The 24283-nt window shown below is 41.8% G+C and overlaps 1 protein-coding gene and 1 pseudogene across 3 annotated transcripts in view; one reads left to right on the top strand and one right to left on the bottom strand.

Annotated features, from left to right (window-relative positions):
• The window catches only part of SLC4A5 (solute carrier family 4 member 5), a 122101-nt gene extending 101887 nt beyond the window's left edge, over positions 1 to 20214 (bottom strand). For 2 of the 3 annotated variants that reach the window (XM_067704639.1, XM_067704641.1), the window contains exon 1: positions 19136 to 20214. The gene's annotated coding sequence lies outside the window, so the exon portion shown is untranslated. The remainder of the gene's footprint in view (positions 1 to 19135) is intronic. The other variant, XM_067704640.1, reaches the window with a different exon arrangement.
• Positions 13413 to 14102, top strand: LOC137205614 (chromobox protein homolog 1 pseudogene; annotated as a pseudogene).
• Positions 20215 to 24283: the final 4069 nt, after the last annotated feature.

The raw sequence follows: 24283 nt of genomic DNA, 5'->3' as shown, positions 1-24283 counted from the left end.
CTCAGCCCTCTCCTAGAACAGTAATGAAGCTTACACACTCCAGGTAGGAGACTGGAGGACTTAAAGATTCTGACATTTTGGAGATCTTTAACAAAATAGTTAGGACTCCACCCAATTGCCCACCTTGAGTCTATCATTCAAGAAGTCCAGGCTGTCAAACAGCTGTTTAGCAGCTCCACTCCAAATTATGATGGCCAGCAGAATCACCAGAATGACACAGACCAAAACAAACAGGAAAAGACAAAGTCCCAGAAAACAGGAGCACTGCAAGCAGCCAAAGAACCACTTGAAAACCATATAATTAACATCTTCAAGTGGACTAGAAAAAAAAATTGTATCCATGACAAAAAGAAAAGCAGAATGCTATAAACCTGGAACTTTTAAAGAATAAGATAGAACTCTTGGAAATTAAAGAGATGTTACAAGAAAACTTTCAATACAAGAGTTGGAACGTGAAGTTGAAAAAATACATCAGATAATAGAGCACAAATACAAAGAAAAATTTTAGGAAAAAGACAAGGAAATCAGGGGATCAATCCAGGGGTTCCAAAATCAAAGTAGTAGGAGTTTCTGAAAGAGAAATCAGGAAAAATGGTAGGGAGGAAGTTATTATTATTACTACTTTTTTTTTTTTGCGGTACACGGGCCTCTCACTGTTGTGGCCTCTCCTGTTGCGGAGCACAGGCTCCGGACGCGCAGGCTCAGCGGCCATGGCTCACGGGCCCAGCAGCTCTGCAGCATGTGGGATCTTCCCGGACCAGGGCACGAACCCGTGTCCCCTGCATCGGCAGGTGGACTCTCAACGACTGCGCCACCAGGGAAGCCCCATAGAGGAAATTATTAAGAAAATGACATAAGAACACTTCCCAGAACTGAAGGATTTGACTCTCTTGATTGAAAGGGGCTGCTGAGAGCTCAGAAAAATACTTTTTTTAAAAAAGATCCACTCCAGGACTTCCCTGGTGGCTCAGTGGTTAAGAATCCTCCTGCCAATGCAGGGGACACAGGTTGGAGCCCTGGTCGGGGAAGATCCCACATGCCATGGAGCAACTAAGCCTGTGAGCCACAACTACTGAGCCTGTGCTCTAGAGCCCGTGAGACACAACTACTGAAGTCCACGCGCCTAGAGCCTGTGCTCTGCAACAAAGAGAAGCCACCACAATAAGCCCATGCACTGCAATAGAGTAACCCCCGCTCTCCGCAACTAGAGAAAGCCCATGTGCAGCAATAAAGAAGACCCAACACAGCCAAAAATACATATGTACATACATACATACATACAAAAAATCCACTCCAACTCACATCATCATGAAGTTTTAGAATATTACATATAAAGAGAAGACCTTCTTCCAGAATAAGAATATAATTCACCTACAGAGAATCCACCATGAAAACTGGCATTGATTTCTGAATAGCCACAGTGGAAGCTATAAGACAAGGGATTCATGCCTTCAAAACTGAGGAAAAATTATTTCCAACCTAGAATTTCAGTCCTAACTAAGCTATCAATCAAATGTGAGAGTAGAATAAGGGCATTTTCAGGCATGAAATGTCTCAAAAATTTTCTCAGGAAGTGATTGAAGCAAGATGAAGGAACATCAAAGAAAGGAATATGGCATCTGGGAAATGGGATTCACCACAAAAGATTGGCACAGGTAGGTCCTAGGAGGGGAGCTATGCCGCAGTCCAGGGAGCAACAGGTGCATCTTAGATCACACTCTGGACAGGATGTCTCCAAGGAGAACCTAGAACTGATCAATTATCTGGATGAATTTGACTATTTCGAGAGGGTACCGAGATTCTACCAAGAATAAAGAATTGTAGAAAGGAAAAGTAATCATGGTACACTATGCAAGTCAGCTGTGAGCAAAATTTATACAGTCATAATGAATAAAAATAAACGTTAATTTTATCAAAAATTATGATATAAGTAAAGTTGGTTTTCCAATATGCACCAGTATGGCTTCTGTTTGTGGCTGGTATCCATTCTTAACAGTTGGGTATTCATTCTGATTGGTTGGTGTTGGCGCCATATTGGTTGTGAAATATTTTGAATGTCTCCACTGGATATAACGATTTGGGGATGATGGGGAAACAAGGTGGGGCTGTGTGCATGGAGGCCCGTGTGGAGGACACTGCTAGCTACCTGCCTGATGTCTGTCTCCTCTTCTGTTCTTATTTTGTTCAGGGCAGCAATGTGGCCAACTGAAAATAATCATTTCCCCCAGATGCCCTTCAGCAATCCCTCTCTAAAGAGATGTAGGTGAAAGAACCTGGAGAAAGATTCCCTTCCTGGATAAAGCCTCTCCCAAAGAAACCCCCTTCATTTTTCCTTCTTCTCCCTCCCTCCCTGAATAGGGTTGCTAGATTTAGCAAACAAAAATACAGTTTCTCCAGGTTAAATATGAACTTCACATACACAATAAATAATTTTTAGTATAAGTATACCCTATGCTCTATGTTTTTATTAATTGATTTATTTTTGGCTGCGTTGGGTCTTTGTTGCTGCATGCAGGCTTTCTCTAGTTGTGGCAGTCGGGGGCTACTCTTCGTTGCAGTGAGCAGGCTTCTCATTGCGGTGGCTTCTCTTGGAGCACGGGCTCTAGGCGCGAGGGCTTCAGTAGTTGTGGCACATGGGCTTAGTTGCTCTGTGGCATGTGGGATCTTCCCCGACCAGGGCTTGAACCCGTGTCCCCTGCATTGGCATGCAGATTCTTAACCACCGCACCACCAGGGAAGTCCCCCCGTGCACTATTTGAGATATACTCATACTAAAAAACTATTCACTGTTCATCTGAAATTCAAATTTAACTGGGCAAACTGTATTTTATCTGGTAAACCGTATTATATCTGGCAAATTATATTTCATCCTTATATCTAGAGCCTGGAACATGATGCCTGGAAGTGCAGCAGCCATCTTTTCATCATGGGAGTGAAGGCCATATGCTAACTATGGATACAGGGGACGAAGGAGCCTGTGTCCTTAACATCTTCAGTGAACCACTCTACTAGCACTGGACAGCCCACATTTGGACTTCTTTTTATGGTGAAAAATTAAACCACTAAATTTATAGTTAACTTTTCTGTTACTCAAAACCACACCTGAATTAAAAGACTCTGGGAAAATAAGATTGGGTTCTGCTAGTAAGGAAAACAGGGAGAATGGGCACTGGGTGCTCATCTAGAAGTGTCTGCTACACTTTCCAACGTTCGTTCCTTCCTCTCCTTGCCTGTTTATAGAACCCCATTTTGCTCAGATAGGGACACAGGGCCCTTGATTGCCATACATACCTTCCCCAACCCCAGACATAAATTGTGACCTGTCTAAACCATTCATTGTAATCTTATGGCCCTTGGCCAGTAAATGATCCTAGGAGTAGTCATGTGACCCTACCTACCGAGCCAATGAGATTTAATGGAAGTCTACTGGGTAGAGTTTCCAGGAAAACTTTTATCTTCCTAATAAGAAGTGACAGACACAGTTAGAATGCATGTTTTGCTCTTTACCTTCCCTTTTTTCCTGCACAGACTCTAGGCATGAGACTTCTAGATGAAGCAGTCATCTTGCAACAATGATGTGACAGGTATGAAAACCAAAGCCACAGGCTAAGGACAAAGCAGAAGGCTAGAATAAACTTGGGCTCCTGATAAAATCACTGAGCTCTAGACTGTTTATCTCTGATCTTCCTGTTATGTGAAAGGAAAAAATCTACCTAGTATATTTAAACTACTAGCCAAGTTTTATGTTACTTTTAGCTGAAGGTCTTCCTAACTGATACATAATGGAAAGCTATAGGGAGTTTAAATGAATGAACTAGATCTCTATGTGTCACCTGTAGAAATCTCAGTAACATAATGAATAAAAAAAGCAAGTTGTAAAAAGATACAAACAAAATGACATTATTTATATAAAACTTTAAAACGCACAAAACACTGCCAATGTTATTTATTGCTACATTTATAAGTAATAGAAGCATAAAATCATGCAGGGGAATGAGACACACTAACTTCAGGTTACTTCTGGGGACAGGTAAGGTTTAATGGTGATGTTTCAGCTGTATCTTTGATAGATATAGATATGAAGCAAATATGATAAAATGTTAACATCTGCTAATTCTGAACAATGAAATATAACTATCATTCTACAGGTTTGAAATATTTTATTATTAAAATTTTAATTTTTTAAATAAATAAGATTATTCCCCAGCACTATGACATAGTAGTCTCAAATAAAATGGGCCAACTGAGTACTCTACACAAAGAATGATTTGGGAAGAAAAATCCTCACACTTTGATATGTCAGTATGAAATTTTAGAATATTAAGTGTGAAGAAAAGAAAAATCCTAAAAACTTTTAAGGAAACAGGAACAGGTCACCTATAAATGAATAAAAATCAGACTATCAGAAGACTGCTCTTTAGGAACTTAGACAAGAGAAGATGCCAGACCAATGCCTTCAAAATTCTGTGGGAGAATAGTTTCCAGCCTAGCATTCTCTATTCAGCCAAACCACCAGTCAAGAGAGAGGGTAGAAGACAGTTTAGGATATGCAAAAAATAATTTCACTTCTCTCTCATATCTTCTTAGGAAGTTATGTATGTATAATAGATATTACCTCCGTTAACAAAGAAGGGGAAGACAATGGGATCCAGGAGAGAGGGGTTGAAACAGAAGGGTAATGAAGGAAGGTCCCCGGACAACAGCTGTGATATAGCCCTAGGGAGCAGTCAGTCCTCAAAATAGCTAAAAATGAGGTTTCAGAAAGAACCACCAAGGAAAAGATGAAATTCAAGAGACTTAATACACTCCTTGAGAACTTGGAACAACTTAAGGAAGTGACAAAGACAGAAAGTGCAAAGGGGAACTTCCCTGGTGGCGCAGTGGTTAAGAAGCCACCTGCCAATGCAGGGGACACAGGTTTGATCCCTGGTCTGGGAAGATCCCACATGCCACAGAGCAACTAAGCCTGTGTGCCACAACTACTGAGCCTGCACTCTAGAGCCTGCGAGCCACACTACTGAGCCCACATGCCACAACTACTGAAGCCCACATGCCTAGAGCCTGTGCTCCACAACAAGAGAAGCCACCACAATGAGAAGCCCACACACCGCACAAAGAGTAGCCCCCACTCGCTGCAACTATAGAAAGCCTGCGCACAGCAATGAAGACTCAAAGCAGCCAAAAAATAAATAAGTAAAATTTAAAAATGAAAAAAAAAAGAAAGTGCAAAGAAAAAGAAAGCAATTAGAAACACCAGGGAAAATTAAAACTGTAAGAAATAAAATGTGATTATGGTATATACATAATCATAAGAGCATAAACACTGATTTTTAACTAAAAACAGCAATGATATATCTACATTGGAAGTATAAAGAAGAGGAGATGGGTGTTGTGTATGATAGTTAAATAGTCACCTGTAGGTGACTGATATCTAACTTTGATAACTAGCAGGAGATTTATTATCATTATTATTATTATTTTAGAGGGGTGTAGGTAACCAACAAAAAAACCTAAAAGAATTCCAAGTGAGAGATCAAGATGGCAGGCAGGAAGACACTGGGCTCACCTCCTCCCATGAACACATCAAAACTACAACTAAGAAATAGAGACACAGATGTAGAGAACAAACGTATAGACACCAAGGGGGGAAAGTGGCAGGGGGTGGTGGTGTTGTGATGAATTAGGAGATTGGGATTTACATATATACACTATTATGTATAAAATGGATAACTAATAAGAACATGCTGTATAAAAATATACATAAAATAAAATTCAAAAAAAAATTTACTAACTTTATGAACCAACAAACGAACTGCCTTCAGAATCTTTATTACATTAAAATTTTTCCTCAGTGGGGGGGAAAAATAAAACTACAACTGTATAGGGACTTCCCTGATGGTCCAGTGGTTAGACTCCATGCTTCCACTGCAGGAAGCACAGGTTCGATCCCTGGTCGGGGAACTAAGATCCTGCATGCTGCACAGTGTGGCCAAAAAACAAAAAACAAAAAAAACCCTGCAACTATATATAGAGTGAATCTCACTGAACTTGACCTGCGGACTAGCAAAACAGCTCTTCTACAACCAAGTTGTAAAGAAAGATCCACATGGAATCTGGTAGGAAGGGAGGAGAAGCAATCTGCTCAGGATCTGCACACCTGGAAGGGGTGAAGCTAGCTCCAGGGCAGAGACCACCATCGTTGAGACACAAATCTCTGTGCACACTTGAGAGGGTGCAGGGCCATCCCAGTGGTGTGGCACCAAACCCACCAGCCCCAACCCAGCCTATAACCAAGGTGTGCACACTGGGGAAAGAATGAAACCAGCACAGAAGTGCAGCCCCAAGCCCTCAGATCCCAGGCATGCCTTCAGTGAAGGCCACCACACATGGGATAAACAACTCCCTCAGGGTTCCTGCTTGAGCATAGGATAAGCCACGGCTTCAACCAGACTCTGGCTCTAGCCCCTCCAACTCCATCCCTACCTCCCACAAAGGCTGTGGTTGCCAGCACACCCTGGGAAGATACTGCTCATGCTTACTTCAGATCCAGCTCTCCCACCAAAACCACTGGGCACACACAGGCTGCACAGGGAGCTCCTACACAAGGACATGCCTTCAAGGCCAGGATAAGTAACTGATCACCTAATTTCATAAAGACAGAGAAAGATAAACAATATGAGAAGACAGGAGATTATGTTTCAAATGAAAGACTAAGAGAAAAAAAACAGGAAAAACCCCTAATGAAACAGAGCTAAATAATTTACTGATAAAGAGTTCAAAACAATAAGAATAAAAATGCTAAATGAACTGGGGATAAAAATAGATGAACACAGTGAGAATTTAAAAAAGAACTAGAAAATATAAAAAAGAATGAGCGAGAGCTGAAGAATGCAATAACTGAAATTAAAAGCCACTAAAGGGAATTAATAGCAGATTAGGTGATACAGTAAAATACATAAAAGTGATATGGAAGATAAAATAATGGAAATCACCCAATCAGAGGAGCAAAAAGGAAAACAAATTTTTAAAAATGAGAATAGTTTAAAGGACCTCTGGAACAGCATCAAGCATACTAATATTCGCATTATAGGGGTCCCAGAAGAAGAGAAAGAGAAAAAGGTAGAACATGTGTTTCATGAAATTATGGCTGAAAACCTCCTGAACCTGAGGAAGGAAACAGATATCCAGGTACAGAAACCACAGAGAGTCCCAAAGAAGATAAACCCAAAGAGACCCACACCAAGACATATTATAATTAAAATGGCAAAAATTTAAAGAGAGACTTCTAAAGGCCACAAGAAAAAAAGGAGTCACATACAAGAGAAACCCCAGAAGGCTATCAGCTGATTTTCAGCAGAAACTTTTCAGGCCAGAAGGGAGTGGCATGATATAGTTTAAGTTCTGAAAGGAAAAAAACCCTACAACCTAGGACACTCTACCCAGCAAGGTTATCATTCAGAATTGAAGGAAAGATAAAGAGCTTCTCAGACAAGCAAAAACTAAAAGAGTTCATCAATACTAAACTGACCTTAAAAGAAACGTTAAAGGGTCTTTTCTAAGTAGAAAAGAAAAGGCTACAACAAGAAATAAATTACAGAAAGGGAAAAATCCCACTGGTAAAGGCAACTATACAGTAAACGCTGAGGCAGCTATACAGTAAAGGCTGAGGATCAATCATTTAAATAAGCTACTGTGAAGGTTAAAAGACAAAAATTGTAAAAATCAACTATAACCATAATAAACAGTTAAGGCATAGACATGAAGATGTAAAATATGACACACAAAACATGGTGGGGGAGTAGAAAAATGTAGATCTTTTAGAGTGTGTTTAAAGTGAAATGATTACCAGTTTAAAACAAGGAGATATAGTTATAGGTCAACATATATGAACCCTATGGTAACCACAAATCAAAAACCTATAATAGGGCTTCCCTGGTGGCACAGTGGTTGAGAGTCCACCTGCCGATGCAGGGGACACGGGTTCGTGCCCTGGTCCGGGAAGATCCCACATGCCATGGAGTGGCTGGGCCCATGAGCCATGGCTGCTGAGCCTGCGTATCCGGAGTCTGTGCTCCACAACGGGAGAGGCCACAACAGTGAGAGGCCCACGTACCACAAAAAAAAAAACAACCCTATAATAGAAAAAAACTATAATAGATAAAAACTAGAGAAAAAGGAACATAAACATAACACTAAAGAAAATCATTAAACCACAAGGGATAAGACTAAAAGAAGAAGAAAAGAATGGAGAAGAACTACAAAAACAACCAGAAAACAAGTAACAAAATGGCAATAAATACACACCTATTAATAATTACTTTAAATGTCAATGGACTAAAAGCTTCAATCAAAAGGCGTAGGGTAGGGCTTCCCTGGTGGTGCAGTGGTTGAGAGTACGCCTGCCGATGCAGGGGACACGGGTTCATGCCCCGGTCCAGGAAGATCCCACATGCCACAGAGCGGCTGGGCCCCTGAGCCTTGGCCGCTGAGCCTGCGCGTCCGGAGCCTGTGCTCCGCAACAGGAGAGGCCACAACAGTGAGAGGCCCACGTACTGAAAAAAAAAAAAAAGACGTAAGGTAGTTGATTGGATTTAAAAAGAAAGACCCATCTATATGCTGCCTACAAGAGGCTCACCTCAAAGCTAAAGACACACACAGACTGAAAGTGAGAGGATGGAAAAAGATATTCCATGCAAACAGTAATGAAAACAGAGCTGGGGTAGAAATACTTATATCAGACAAAGTAGACCCTAAAAAAAGTCTATGATAAAAGACAAAGAATAGCATTATATAATGATAAAGGGATCCATACAAGCAGAGGATATAACATTTGTAAATATATGCACCTAATATAGGAGCACTAAATATATAAAGTAAATATGAACAGACATAAAGGGAGAAATTGACACTGATACAATAATAGTAGGGACTTTAACACACATTACATCAATGAACAGATCATCAAGACAGAAAATCAATAAGGAAACAGTGGCCTTAAATGACACATTAGACCAGTTGGACTTAATAGATATCTACAGGACATTCCATCCCAAAAGAGCAGAATACACATTCTTTTCAAGTGCACATGAAATGTTCTCCTGGATGGATCACATACTAGATCACAAAACAAGTCTCAACAAATTTAAAAGGATAGATTAAAGCACAGAAATCTCTTGCATTCCTATACACTAACAATGAAAGATCAGGAAGAGAAACTAAGGAAGAAATCCCATTTACCACTGCAGCAAAAAGAATAAAATACCTAGGAATAAACCTACCTAAGAAGGCAAAAACCTGTACTCAGAAAACTAAAACACTGATGAAAGAAATCAAAGATGACACAAACAGATGACGAGATATACCCTGTTCATGGACTGGAAGATTCAATATTGTGAAAATGACTATGCTACCCAAAGCAATCTACAGATTCAGTGCAATCCCTATCAAATTACCAATGGCATTTTTCACAGAATTAGAACAAAAAATTTTACAGTTTGTATGGAAACATAGAAGACCCTGAATAGCCAAAGCAATCTTGAGAAAGAAAAACGGAGCTGGAGGAATCAGGCTCCCTGACTTCAGACTATATTACAAAGCTACAGTCATCAAGACAGTATGGTACTGGCACAGAAACAGAAATATAGATCAATGGTATAGGATAGAAAGCCCAGAGATAAGCCCACACCTATGGTCACCTAATCTATGACAAAGGAGGCAAGAATATACAATGCAGAAAAGACAGTCTCTTCATTAAGTGGTGCTGGGAAAACTAGACAACTACACATAAAAGAAGGAAATTAGAACACTCCTTAACACCATACACAAAAATAAACTCAAAATGGATTAAAGACCTAAATGTAAGACAAGAAGCTATAAAATTCTTAGAGGAAAACATAGGAGAAACACTCTGATATAAATTACAGCAAGATCTTTCTTTTCTTTTTTTCAGCAAGATCTTTTTTGACCCACCTCCTAGAGTAATGAAAATAAAAACAAAAATAAATGAATGGGACCTAATTAAACTTAAAAGCTTTTGAACAGCAAAGGAAACCATAAACAAGATGAAAAGACAATGCTCAGAATGGGAGAAAATATTTTCAAGTGAAGCAACTGACAAAGGATTAATCTCCAAAATATACAAACATCTCATGCAGCTCAACATCAGAAAAACAAACAGTCCAATCAAAAAATGGGTGGAAGACCTAAACAGACATTTCTCCAAAGAAGACATACAGATGGCAAACAAACACATGAAAAGATGCTCAGTATCACTAATTATTAGAGAAATGCAAATCAAAACTACAATGAGGTATCACCTCACATCTGTCAGAATGGCCATCATCAAAAAATCTACAAACAATAAATTCTGGAGAGGGTGTGGAGAAAAGGGAACCCTTTTGCAGTTCTGGTGGGAATGTAAATTGATGCAGCCACTCTGGAGAACAGTATGGAGGTTCCTTAAAAAACTAAAAATAGAATTACCATATGACCCAGCAATCCCATTACTGGACATATATCCTGAGAAAACCATAATTCAAAAAGACACATATACTCCAATGTTCATTGCAGCACTATTTACATTAGCCAGGTCATGGAAGCAACCTAAATGTCCATCAACAGATGAATGGATAAAGAAGATGTGGTACATATATACCATGGAATATTACTCATCCATAAAAAGGAACGAAATTGGGTCATTTGTAGAGATGTGGATGGGCCTAGAGTCTTTCTTACAGAGTGAAGTAAGTCAGAAAGAGAAAAACAAATATTGTATATTAACACATATATGTGGAATCTAGAAAAATGGTACAGATGAACCTATTTGCAGGGCAGGAATAGAGACACAGACCTAGAGAATGGACGAGTGGACACAGTGGGGAAGGGGGAGTAAGATGAATTGGGAGATTTAAATTGACAGATATACACCACCATGTGTAAAATAGATAGCTAGTAAGAAGCTGCTGTATAGCACAGGGGGCTCAGCTTGGTGCCCTGTGATAACCTAGATGGGTGGGATGGGGTGGGTGGGAGGGAGGTCCAATATGGAGGGGATATATGTACACATATAGCTGATTCATTTCATTGTAGAGCAGAAACTAACACAACATTGTAAAGCAATTATATTCCAATTAAAAATAATAAAAGGAGAGAAATTATATGAAGAATCTTTTCTGACCACAACAGTATGAAACTAGAAATCAATTACAGGAAGAAAAATGGAAAAAACACAAACACGTGGAGACTAAACAGCATGCTATTAAAAACCCAATGGATCAATGAGAAATCAAAGAGGAAATCAGAAAATACCTTGTAATAAATGAAAATAAAAAACACAACTTTCTGAAATCTATGAGATGCAGCAAAAGCAGTTCTAAGAGGGAAGCTTATAGTGATACAGGCATACCTCAAGAAACAAGAAAGATCTCAAACAACCTAATCTACCATCAAAAGAGATTAGAAAAAGAACAAACAGAGCCCCAAGTCAGAAGAAGGAAGAAAATAATAAAGATCAGAAAGAAAATAAATAAGAGACCCACCCCCAAAAGAAGGAAGGAAGGAAGGAAGAAAGAAAGAAAGAAAGAAAGAAAGAAAGAAAGAAAGAAAGAAAGAAAGAAAGAAAGAAAGAAAGAAAGAAAGAAAGAAAGAAAGAATCAATGAAACCAAGAGCTGGTTTTGTGAAAAGATAAACAAAATTGACGAGCCTTTTAGCCAGCACCATGATCAAGTGGGATTTATTGCATGGATATAAGAATGGCTCAACATCCACAAATCAATCAATGTGATACACCACATTAACAAAAGGAATGATAAAAATCACATGATCATCTCCATAGATGCAGAAAAAGCATTTGATAAAATTCAACACCCATTCATGACAAAACTCTCAACAAAGGGAATAGATCACAATATAATAAAAACCATTTATGACAAACCCACAGCTAATATCATACTCAATGATGAAAAATCAAAAGCTTTTCCTGTAAAATGAGGAACAAGGCAAGGATGCCCACTCTCACCATTTCTATTTAACATAGTATTAGAAATCCTAGCCACAGCAATCAGGCAAGAAAAAGAAATAAAAGGCATCCAAATTGGAAGGGAAGAAGTAAAACTGTCACTATTTGCAGATGACATGATACTATGTATAGAAAAACCTAAAGTCTCCACCAAAAAAACTATTAGAACTAATAAATAAATTCAGTAAAGTTGAAGGATACAAGATTAGTATACAGATCTGTTGTTTTTCGATACACTAATAATATCAGAAAGAGAAAGAAAGAAAATCCCATTTACAATTGCATCAAAAAGAATAAAATACCTAGGAATAAACTTAACCAAGGAGGTGAAAGACCTGTACTCTGAAAACTATAAGACATTGATGAAGGAAATTGAATATGATACAAATAAATGGAAAGATATCCCTGTTCATGGATTGGAAAAATTGATATTGTTAAAATGTACATACTACCCAAAGCAACCTACAGATTTACTGCAATCCCTATCATAATACTCATGACATTTTTCACAGAACTAGAACAACTAATCCTAAAACTTGTATGGAACCACAAAGGACCCCTACTGAATAGGAGAAAATATTTGCAAGTGATATGTCTGATAAGGAGTTAATATCCAAAATATATAAGAGCTCATACAAGTCAATATCAAAAACACAAACCACCCAATTACAGAATGAGCAGAGGATCTGAGTAGATATTTTTCCAAAGAAAATATACAGATGGCTAATAAGTATGTGAAGATGTGCTTAATATCACTAAGCATCAGGAAAATGCAAATCAAAACCAAATGCAAACCAAAATAAATAATCTATTAAAAAAATTTTTAATGGAGTATAATCTTTAGAACTATTGAATCACTATGTGGTACACCTGAAATTAATATAACATTATAAATCAACTCTACCTCAATTTTTAAAATTTTATTTATTTTATTTATCTTTGGCTGCGTTGGGTCTTTGTTGCTACACACCAGCTTTCTCTAGTTGCAGCGAGCAGGGGCTACTCTTCATTGCGGTGCTCAGGCTTCTCATTGAGGTGGCTTCTCTTGTTGTGGAGCATGGGCTCTAGGCATGCAGGCTTTAGAAATTGTGACACGCGGGCTCAGTAGTTGTGGCTCGCCAGCTCCAGAGCACAGGCTCAGTAATTGTGCCGCTCAGGCTTAGTTGCTCCGCGGCATGTGGGATCTTCTCAAACCAGGACTCGAACCCATGTCCCCTGCATTGGCAGGCAGATTCTTAACCACTGCGCCACCAAGGAAGTCCTCTACCTCAATTTTAAAAAATAATTCCAGATGCTGGTGGCAGCAGCGCAGAGTGCCAGGCTCTTTTGTTTGGCTGAGGGAAGGGTGGTTGGCTGGCGCCTGCAGAACGCCGCTCAGTGAGGGACTTGACCGTGGTCAACAGGATTGTTGCTTTTCTGGTTCCCACTCGCCTGGTCGGCCGGACAAGACGCACGAGTAGCGCGGCACTGATTCCTCTCGGGTTCACGGGCACTGCTCTGAGCAGCGTCACCCTTTATACCAGAAAGCTGGCGGGCACCATGGGGAAAAGACAAAACAAGAAGAAAGTGGAGGAGGTGCTAGAAGAAGAGGAAGAAGAATATGTGGTGGAAAAAGTTCTCCACCGTCGAGTAGTAAAGGGCAAAGTGGAGTACCCCCTAAAGTGGAAGAGGTTCTCAGATGAGGACAACACATGGGAGCCAGAAGAAAACCTGGATTGCCCCGACCTCATTGTCGAGTTCCTACAGTCACAGAAAACAGCACATGAAACAGATAAATCAGAGGGAGGCAAGCGCAAAGCTGATTTTGATTCAGAAGATAAGGGGGAGGAGAGCAAACCAAGAAGAAGAAAGAAGAGTCAGAAAAGCCACAAGGCTTTGCTCGGGGTTTGGAACCCGAGTGGATTATTGGAGCTATAGACTCCAGTGGAGAACTCATATTCCTGATGAAGTGGAAAAACTCTGATGAGGATGACCTGGTTCCTGCCAAGGAAGCCAATGTCAACATGCCCACAGGTCGTCATATCCTTCTATGAGGAAAGGCTGACGTGGCATTCCTACCCCTTGGAGGATGATGACAAGAATTAACTCTCCTGAGTACCAGCCCCTCTCACATCTGACTGTGGGTTTCAAGTGGGGAAAGAAAGAGTTCTACTTGTCTTGACACCATAGAGGTGGCTTGGGAAGATGTCCTTTGAAGAGCCAGTATAGTTTCCATGCCCTACAGCAGCCCAAGTGCTTTAAAGCCGTTCCATGCTGTATAGTTTGCACACCCATTCCAGTGGAGGGGAAGGAGGGTCAGTGTTTCAAGGCAACCCACTCTGAACTTTGCTGAGAAAAGCAAAGGGCTTTCTATGAAGGACAAAACTTGCAGAATGGGATGTGGGAGGGCAGAAGATACTATAGATCTTCAAAGAGCATCTCCACAACCCACAGCCTTCTTCCCAATAGTGTTAACTCTGCATTTTTACAGCGTAGCATGTATGTAGTTTTTGGCTATTACTGGTGTATTATTTGGGGCAGGAGGGATGGGGTGGGAAAGAAGGGAGATGGGTCAGGATCATTTTTGTTAAAATTTGGGGCCTGATGGGGGAAGTGGTGAAACAAAGGAAAGAACAACTAATGATGATTTGGTTCTGTGTCCAGAATATTTCATCCTTTCAGAACATGTCATTGGCAACCTAAATAAGGACTATGAGAGACTGTTTAAAAGCTGTAAATGCCTGAAACTTAGAAGCCAACGTGTTCCCTGCCTGAGCTTAATGCTGTTCCCAACAAAGGACTAAGCCAGTTAAGAAGTTACCAAAGCTGTCGTCTGTGGGATGGAAACGGGTTGAGGAGGAAAAGTCTTTTTGGAGTGTATACGCAGGCAGGTCATTCTGTCTTAGAGGTGATAATTCTTGAAATTGACAAGAAGACCCTTTCTTTTCCAATTATGAAGTTATAAATGTCAGCTTCTCCACCCAAGCCACTGACTGAAGTATTTGGGGAAGGGCAGAGGGTGGTATAGGAGATGGGAGAGTAGGGAAAGGCAAGGGCTGGTACTCTTAGGGTGGAAAACTCTTGGAGCCTCTGTTTCTTGAACTTTGAAACCATTGGTGGCAGGGTTCAGTCACTGACAGCACAAGTTCACTGAATCACTTCAAGAGCTGAATAATTTCAGAAGCCCTGGTCTCAGGAGAAGATTAAATTTTCATACTGGGGCAGTGGCTCACGTTAAAACAAAACAAGTTTTTTTAATCCTAAGAATTAACTAAAACCCAAAACTCTGTCTTGAATCATGAGATCCATCAGTTCTGACATCAGCTAGACCTGCATCTAGAACTCCATTGTAAAACATTTTTAGGCATGTGTTAGGTTTCTGTGAAAATTTTGTTTAAATGTTAAGCTTCATACCAACACTGTAAGTTTTTGTCTTAATAAAACTATAGATTTATAATCCAAAAAAGAAAATTCCAAGTGACTGTCTTTGGGAATTAGAACTGTGGGGTGTGCAGAAAGCTGAGATGGAGTTCTGTTTGCTTTTTATTATAAGCTCTTACATGTGTTACTTGATTTTTAAATTATGATTATATATTATTTTTACTTTAAACATTTTAAAACAAATAATGTAATATGTGCCCTCACTTTATGTGATAATTGTATTCCCTGAAAATCCATGGTTAAATCTGTTTGTTCAAACTGAATCATGATATTCAGGAGAACTACAAAAAAAGAAACTTTAAGACGGTGGTTCTCAAACTTAAGTGGGCATCAGTCATCTGTGGGGCTGCTTAAAACCCGGATTGCTCAGCCCTACCCGTGTTTCTAAGTCAGCAGATCCGGGGTGGAGCCTGAGAATCTGCATTTCCAGCAAGCTTTCAGTTGATGCTGCTGCTGCTGATCCAGGGACCACACTTTGAGAACCATGGTTTTAAGGAAATAGCTCCTAATTTATATTTTCTATCAAATTGAATCACCATACCTGGAGTTTGCTTCACATGAGGTTTACATACATAATAATATCACATCTTTTCATTCAAACTGGGCATTGTGAACTGGTAAGCTTAGTGAGAACACACTGCTAGCTCCAGTAGGTTGGTGATTTTTTGAAAATCACCTCCTCAGGCATAGCATGAGGACTAAAGAGAAGCTGAGTAACAAATCCTCTTTCTCACAAAGACCACCTCCAACCACAAAAGGGAAAGGCCATGTGACCTAGGCTGGCCAATAAAACACTCCCTAGTCCCCAGTCAGAGATTGATTCAGAGATGACCCCATGGCCAAAGCTGGACCAATCAGAATTATTCCCAGGACATTTCCACTTGGACCGTCCAAAAACACTGCCTTGTTCTGGCTCTTGCTCTGGTTCTGGCATTGTGAAACTTATAAGCTTGGGGGGCTACTATCTCACCTGCCCTGTGGAAGGATGCATCCAAAGAAAGTAGAGAAACAGTTCTGATAACACTGTAACTCCCTGAGTCAGTTAATTCTGACTGACCTTCTCAGTTGTGTTGAGCTGATAAATTCACTTTACTTTTTCTCATGTTTGAGTTGGGTTTCTGACACTTGGAGTCAATAGTTCCTGAATAATACAAATGAAGTAAGAGTTTTCCAACATGTTTTAAAAATGTGTTTTTTCATATTTGAAGTTCTATGGATTTTTCAGATTGGAAACCAAGCAAAAATGAATACAAAATGACAATACAGAGGTAAATAGAGATGAAAACTCTCCAGGGCTACAGAACTATGGAGCTATAAGGTAGCTCGTATTCAGGTAGACGCATAACTTCCAGTTCTGCACTAGCTGAGACCATTCCCTCCTCACCTCCTCTGTGCTGGGTCCCGCGTCCTCACAATTTGAGAGAAGCTCCCTTCCAGGAGTATGCAGAAGTAGAAGAACCCAGACTGCCCAGATTCATCTTCAAAGGAAGCCATCCATTTAAAACAACTCAAACAGAGTGTTGACCATATGGAAAGTGTTTAGATTAATTACTGCTCTGATTGGCAGCTACATGGCCCGTCATAAAAATTCCCAATCATGACCTAAACTTTGAAACAGAAGCTCTATCTCCACAATTTCATATAATATATATTAATTGGCTGTCAAATATTTGTTTTCATAATCTCATTTAATCCTGACTAAAATTCAGTGAGGTGCATAATTTTGATCTCCACGTTATAGATGAGGAAATGGAGATTCAGAAAATTAAGTAATTTTTCCTGAGTCACAGAGCCAGGCATGGTGGAGCCAAGAGTCATACTGGATTCTCTGATTCTGGGACCCAAGGAAGGAAGGAAGACACGGAGGGAGAGAGGGAGGGACGGAGGAAGAAGAGCAAAGAAACAAGAGATAGAGGAGGTCTGGAAGAAGCCTTCCACTTCTGGATTCCAGACCCTGCCTTAGGTGCCAACCATAAGCCCTCCCAATGGCCTTATACTAAACCCCATTTTCTCTTCACCTAGCTTCAGCTGATTTGAGTTACTTGCATCCAAAGAGTATTAACCAGTACAGCTACCCACCTCAATATGTTGCCAAAGGAATTGTGTTAGAACACAGCAGTCCCAGCATGTAGCAAATGAAGGAACTTGTAACAGCAGTTTTACCCATACCAGCCCCTCCACTGCCCAACTAGCTCACTATTATCCTCCCATCCATCTTTAGATCATAGATTGTCTTGGGGATGAGCATGGCTTTACAGTGAGGGATCAGACCAAATTCTCTTCTGTCCCAAGTCACTTAAGGGCCCCATTCCACTTTACTGCCCCTGCCACGAGTGTGAAATCACATCTGGGAACCCTGCGAATCCAAACCCTACTGACAAAAATCAATGTCTTAAGCCTGTAAGGCTAAGGACCAGAGTGCCACACCAGTGAACCCTCAGGGCCCCTGCACAAGTAGCCTTCATGTCCACTGCAGCAAGGAGGTGGTGATACAGCCAGTCTTATGGGCAGACAGTGTGTTTTGACCATCAAAACCCTGGTAATTGAATCACCTGCCGTTTAAACACTCCCCCCACCCCACCCCCACCCCAACCTCCCTTCCACGAGGGCACATCAATTCAGTCCAACAAATTCACTTTGTTCCAGATATTTGCACTAGACACTGCAAACAAAGAGAACAAAATAGTTTATTAGGGAAGAAGGGCAAAATATGGTAAAAAAAATCCTTCAGGTTAGACATTCATATCTCTGGGGAAAAAAACAGAAAAAAAGTTGTGCCACATTCATCAAAAGTCAGCCTTTTGGGAGCTTTTCCTCCCACCCCATCTTTTAAGCCATTTGACCTTATTATACTATCTAAGAACACAGGACTAGCCCAACATGGTATCCAGTGAACTCCTCTGATAGCCCAAAGTATTTGAGAAAAGGACCTCCCCAAGGGCTCCTCTGAGTTTATTTTGTGAACTGAATTGACAAGAATGACATGGGGTCATACTGGGCTTTAAAAAAACTAAGCTAGAAGCCATAGAAAGGCCACTTTCACAACCGATAGTTTATTCATTGCCTCTGGGCTTAGCAGACCCCTAACATGCATGCCCCAGGAGAGGAAAGAAAATCAAGCAAACAAAATATCCCTAAACAAACTTTCAGTAACAAAATGAGGTATCATATCCAACACCTAACAACAGAAATGTCTAATAAAAGGAGGCTAGCCATTAGTCAGTTTCAATTCTGAGATGTTACATTAACAGATATAATCTATTTTCCCATAGTTTTCTGGGGAAGGGGCAAGTCTCAGGGGTTTTGCGTACTTCATAAATACTTCAGTCAGTCTTGTAACTTTGGCAAAGACAATAGAAACTTATTTACCTGGAAGAAAGAGTCTCAGTTGCATCAGATGAGGACAAAAAAGAACTCACCAGGGTGTCAGAGAGAATGAGTCTCTTGTCATTTCTGTTCATTTGGTGTGAGTTCCAAACCAATGAACTCAAGGCACCAAGATGACACACTATACTTTTTTTAAGGAAAGGCAAATATTCAATGCTCATTTGGAGGATTTACTCAGCTTTCATGCTCTTCTCCTTCTCAGTGTGTGTAAAGCTCACTCTTAAATACTCTGTGCTCGTACTGTAAAGCACATTTTCCCTTATCTGCATAGCTTTGTCTACTATCTCTGAAGCTCCAAGCTGCAAACTTACCTTCAAGCTCTAAGCGTTGGAAACCACAATCCAAATCTCAGGGAGGCCAGAGCCACTCGTTCTGTTGCTCTTGGGTGGTGAGAAGGACACTCTGTGATTTCCAGGCTGAACAGTATTTGGGGCATTGGAGATTGACTTGTGGGCTCAGTGGCGGCCAGCCATGTGACCAGAATGGGGGAAGGGATACTCCTGCAGGGTGAGGGACTGATGCCTGGTTGGCTGACAGACAAGGGTGGTGCAGGGTCTGAACAGAGCTGCCCAGGATCATAGGCAGACATCTTTAAGTTTCTTCTTAGATTTTAACTTGGTGATTTTACATGGCAGTGTTGTTTCAGCCTGGATTTTGAAATGCTGGTTTATCTCCCGCATGGTTTCTATCCCAGACCCTTTTGAATTCTGTCTTAGAGGGCTCTTAGAGGTAGAGGTCTAAGGGACCTTAGAGATGATCCAGTCCTGCCCCAGGGCCACCCATTTTATAGTCAGTTAGCAGCACTTCCAGGAGCCTGCAGAGGCCTGGGTCTGAATGCATACTGGCGTGACCAGGACTGGCTGGCACCAATACTACAGCTCACTTGAATATCTTCAACTGTTAGGTCATTAGAGCTTTGAGGACTGCTGAGATGCCAGTTAAATGGATCTTGTCACACTTCAGGTACCTAAAAATCTGCAGCTATCAGATTAGGGCATGGCTTAGAAATTACAGCAATTTGTACTTGTGGTCAATGAGTTTTTGTATAGACATGTGTACTTATGTTTATGTATCTCTATCACAATCTTCATAAAATACTCCAAGATGATCTTTTTGGGATCAGGGAATGTCATGAGCTGGGGAGATCTTGATCTCAAAGATCTTGAAGACTTCTGGAGACCAGAGCTGTATGGGTAACCTTCTAGTTCACATCCGCCACTCCACCCAAATGGTTTGTGCTGGCTGCCTGCTAAAAAAGTGGGGGAGGTGGTAATAAGAACGGAGGAAATGGTAGAGGTGGAAGTGGTAGGTGGAATGGTAGAAGCGGCAATATGGTAGCTGGACATAAATGGAGGTGGTGGACGTATAGATGGAGGTGGTGGACGTATAGATGGAAGTGGAAAAGATGTAGATGGAGGTGGTGGAGGCAGTGGTGGTGATGGAGGAATGGGTGAGAAGACCTCCTAAATGACGGAGTAGGAGATTATTTTTACTATTATGCTGATGACCCTGGATGAATCTGACTTTCTGTGATTAGAAGTGTGAAATGGCGAAGCCTTGGCATTAGGAATCTGGAGAACCTTATTCTGTCCCCAAAGCTGTGTGACCTTGAGAAAATACTTCACCTCTTTGGGCTTCACCATCCTTGCAGCAGAATTGGCACTTAATAAATGGTGGCTTGTTTAGGGGAACTCATCTTTCTCCCTCCAAGCACTTTACTCTTCCCTACAAAGTAGGAGCTTCTGTCCTTTCTGAAGCTTTGAGAAAAGTACTCTCCACTCACCTCTCCTACTTACTCCTGCTTAGTGGATGAGGAGTGGCTCATGTGCTTGATGAATTTGGGAGAATAAAATGGGCATGTGCCATGACTCAGATCCTTCTGAGAACTGCCTGCACCAGAGAAGGCCGAAGCTGCCCTCCTCTCCTCCTCTCTTCTCAGTAAACTTCCCAGGGCAGATTCTTGTCACACAGGTATGGAGTCTTTCAGTGCTGGAAAGATAAGTTTGGTTCTTGGGGAAAGAGTTAGGAAGCCTGATTGTGGTTGTACTTTCTAAACCAAATTCTCCAATCAGCTTTATCTGTTATGAAGTTATTTTAATCTCTAGTGGTTTGACCCCTGTATCTTATTTCTCATTTGATTCCAAGCATAGAGAGAAAGATTGGGAACAAGGATCACTCTCAAATTCCAATGTTGGTGAATTAATGAGAGAGTCAGCATGGAGTTGATTGGACTAAATGGTCTCTAAGTTTCCTTCAAGCTCTAACATCCTGTGATTCTATGAGTCTATTTCTCTGGGAAAAAACCAAACTCTTAGCAAACAACTTCTTAATCTCTGACTCTCCTCCTTCCTGCTTCTCAATACAAAGAAGACCTCAAATCTTCAAACATCTTCTTCTCCTCCCCTCTCCACCAGCCCCTTGTGGCTTCATTTACTCCCTGTTCTGGTCTGGACCCCATGATGAATCCCTTCACTCCTCCCTCAGTGATACCCATAACCTCTGGCTCCTGCCCTGCCAATCTCTTGTTCTAGATCAGCCCACCCATCAACCTTCTCCTCCAGCACTGAACTCCCTTTCATCTCTGAAGAAAGCCTGTCTTCACGGGAGAGAACAAAGTCAATACACAGAGTGGCAGAGGGGTGTGTGTCGGGGGGAGGGTGTGTGTTGGGGGGAGGGTGTGTGTGAGAGGGAGAGACAGACAGACAGGATGGGGAGGGGGAGGGAGACCTAGCCCCATGATGCCTGTGGCCAACACTATCCCTGCCCTTCCCCATGATTGAGTTTTGTGAGCCAAAAACTGTTAAGAGAAGATCTGGCCATCCCCTTTCTCTCCTCCCCCTTCCCGCTGGCCTCTCTCCATGTTACTTCCAAGGAGACTGGTTCACCCAGATGGCTTTAAGCTCCGGGATAAATTGGAGGCTATCGGTCCTTCCTTACCACCAGAGTGCTAACAGTGGAGATCCACGCTTAGGGGAAAGGGAGAAGTTGGACCCAGTGGTTCTCAGTCAGAGGAATCCCCCACACAGGGGACATCTGGCAATATCTGGAGACATTTTTGGTTGTCACACTGAGAGGAGAGTACTTCTGGCCTCTAGTGGGTAGAGGCCAGGGATGCTGCTAACATCCTACATGAGACACCCCCCACAACAAAGAATTAGCAGGCCCCAACTGGCGATGGTGCTGAGGTCGAGGAGTCCTGGATCAGACAGCTCAGCCCCCTCTGGTCTAGGCTCTAGGCTGTCTCTAATCCAGGCCAAAAGAGCATTCCACATGGGCCCATCTTGGTCTGGGCTCTACAAGGAAGAAGGAGGGGCAAAGATTCTTAGTAATTCGCAGTTTCTGACCTCTGTGCTTCCATTTCCTTTAGAGACCTGGTGGAGAGAGATGGCTACTCACAGGGACAGATGCCCTTCCATCTCCTGGCCAGATACCATCTGAACTCCACCTGAGTTTAACATATGGCAGGGTTTAAGCAGGTTTGACACAGGGTCCTGGCATGGAGGGCATAGTATGAAGAGAGAACAAGCCTCCTACCCTGGAGAGGTCTGCAAGGTTTAGGTCCTTGTGTTTGTGAGAATAAGGACACATTTCAAGGCCCCAGCAGGCCTATCTAGAACTTTTATCCATAAGAAATTCTCCATGAGCTGGGCAAGACTCACTCCAGTATGCATATTATTTGGCTCTCAGATTGTTTGTGCCAAGCTTTGGCAGGTGGTACGAGACTGGCTGCCCCAGATTCTTGTCAACTTTAGCTGCTTTTGAACTGTATCCAGGGTCAAGGAGGGAACATACTGTGATGGTGTCAAGTCTGCACAGGAGGGCAAAAAAAAGATGGTATCTTAAAGGGAAGCTGAGATACCCAAAATGCCAGGCTCAGGTTAGGCAGTGGCTGGGTCCTGGCCTTGCACATCTCCATCTACCCCCTGATCACTGCTGTGGCTGTGGCCAGCAACATCAGAGACCTTAGCTCACTCTCCACCAGCCACACTGCATGTCCTGCTGTTCCTCTAACACCCCAAGCTCATTCCTACTCGGAACCTTTGCACTTACTGTTTCCCTAACCTTCAGCATGACTTGCCCCCTTGTGTATTCAGCTCTCTGACCAAATGCCATCTACCCAAGAGGGCTCTCCCTGACCAGCCCATCTAAAATGCCCCTCTCTAGTCCTTAATTCTGCCTTCCTTGTCTATATGACGTTTCTACCCCAAATCATATTTTGTGTTTGTTTGTTTATTCATTTATTGTCTGTTCCTTTAATATGGCAGGGATTTTGTCTTGTTCACAGATTTATCCCTGATGTCTAAAATAGAGGCTTATAAATGGTTGGGTTCAAATCCTGGCTCCACTAACTGTGGGATCTTGGGCAACTTACCTATCATTTTTTTCCTTCATATTCCTCAGCTGAAAAATGAGAATAAGAATTATATCTGCCTCAAGGGTTGTTATGAGAACTGATTGGATCAATGTATATAAAATCTTAGGTCAGGGCTACCCAGGTGGCACAGTGGTTAAGAATCCGCCTGCCAATGCACGGGACACGGGTTCGAGCCCTGGCCCAGGAAGATCCCACATGCTGCGGAGCAACAAAGCCCGTGCACCACAACTACTGAGCCTGCACGCTAGAGCCCACGAGCCACAACTACTGAAGCCCGTGCTCCTAGAGCCCGTACTTGGCAACAAGAGAAGCTACCACAATGGGAAGCCCACGCACCGCAACGAAGAGTAGCCCCCACTCACCGTAACAAGAGAAAGCCCACGAGCAGCAACGAAGACCCAGTGCAGGCAAAAATAAATAAATAAAATTAATTAATTAATTTTAAAAAAACTTAGGTCAATGTCTGGGCCACAGGAAATAATTAGTATTAACTATGAATATTATTATAATTATTATACTCCCAGGAAGCTCATGACCTGTGTATTCTGAGGAGTGGGGAGTGGCAGCTTGCAGGAATGAAGCAGTCATTGTTACTTCTCCAGGAGCCAAGATCCCCCTGCAGGCTCTCAACCAGAGTCCTTGTCTCTCCTCTGCACCTGCTCTCTGTTGCCCTCTGGAGGTCCTGGTTGGACACTGGTGAAAGCTAACTGTGTTAGGGACTCTGCAGATGATGTATTTCCTAGGGAAGAATGAGGCTTTACTGGATGGCAGCACCCTTACTTAAGTTTGGCCCTTGACAAAACCGCCAGCGGAGCCATCATGTGGCAAACATGATTGGAAATCACTGAGGCCACAGAAGAACTGTGGGTACCTAGGAATTCATCTCTCAGACCCCAAGAGGGACCCAGAGAAAGGCCACCCCTCCCCTCCCCCAGGCTGTACTTCCTGAGCCAGGCCACAATGCTCTGGCCACCTGGGCCAACCTAAGACACCCTGTAAAGCCACTCCTCAGATGAGCCAATGCCTCCTCCAGCCTGATATTTTCTTTGCCTCCTTTTCTTTCCCCCAAATAGCTAGACTATTC

This window comes from Pseudorca crassidens, chromosome 14 (assembly GCF_039906515.1).
Source record: "Pseudorca crassidens isolate mPseCra1 chromosome 14, mPseCra1.hap1, whole genome shotgun sequence".
In the NCBI taxonomy this organism is placed as follows: domain Eukaryota; kingdom Metazoa; phylum Chordata; class Mammalia; order Artiodactyla; family Delphinidae; genus Pseudorca; species Pseudorca crassidens.
The sequence above is the reverse complement of the archived record's forward strand: the minus strand, read 5'-3'. Positions and strand labels throughout refer to the sequence as shown.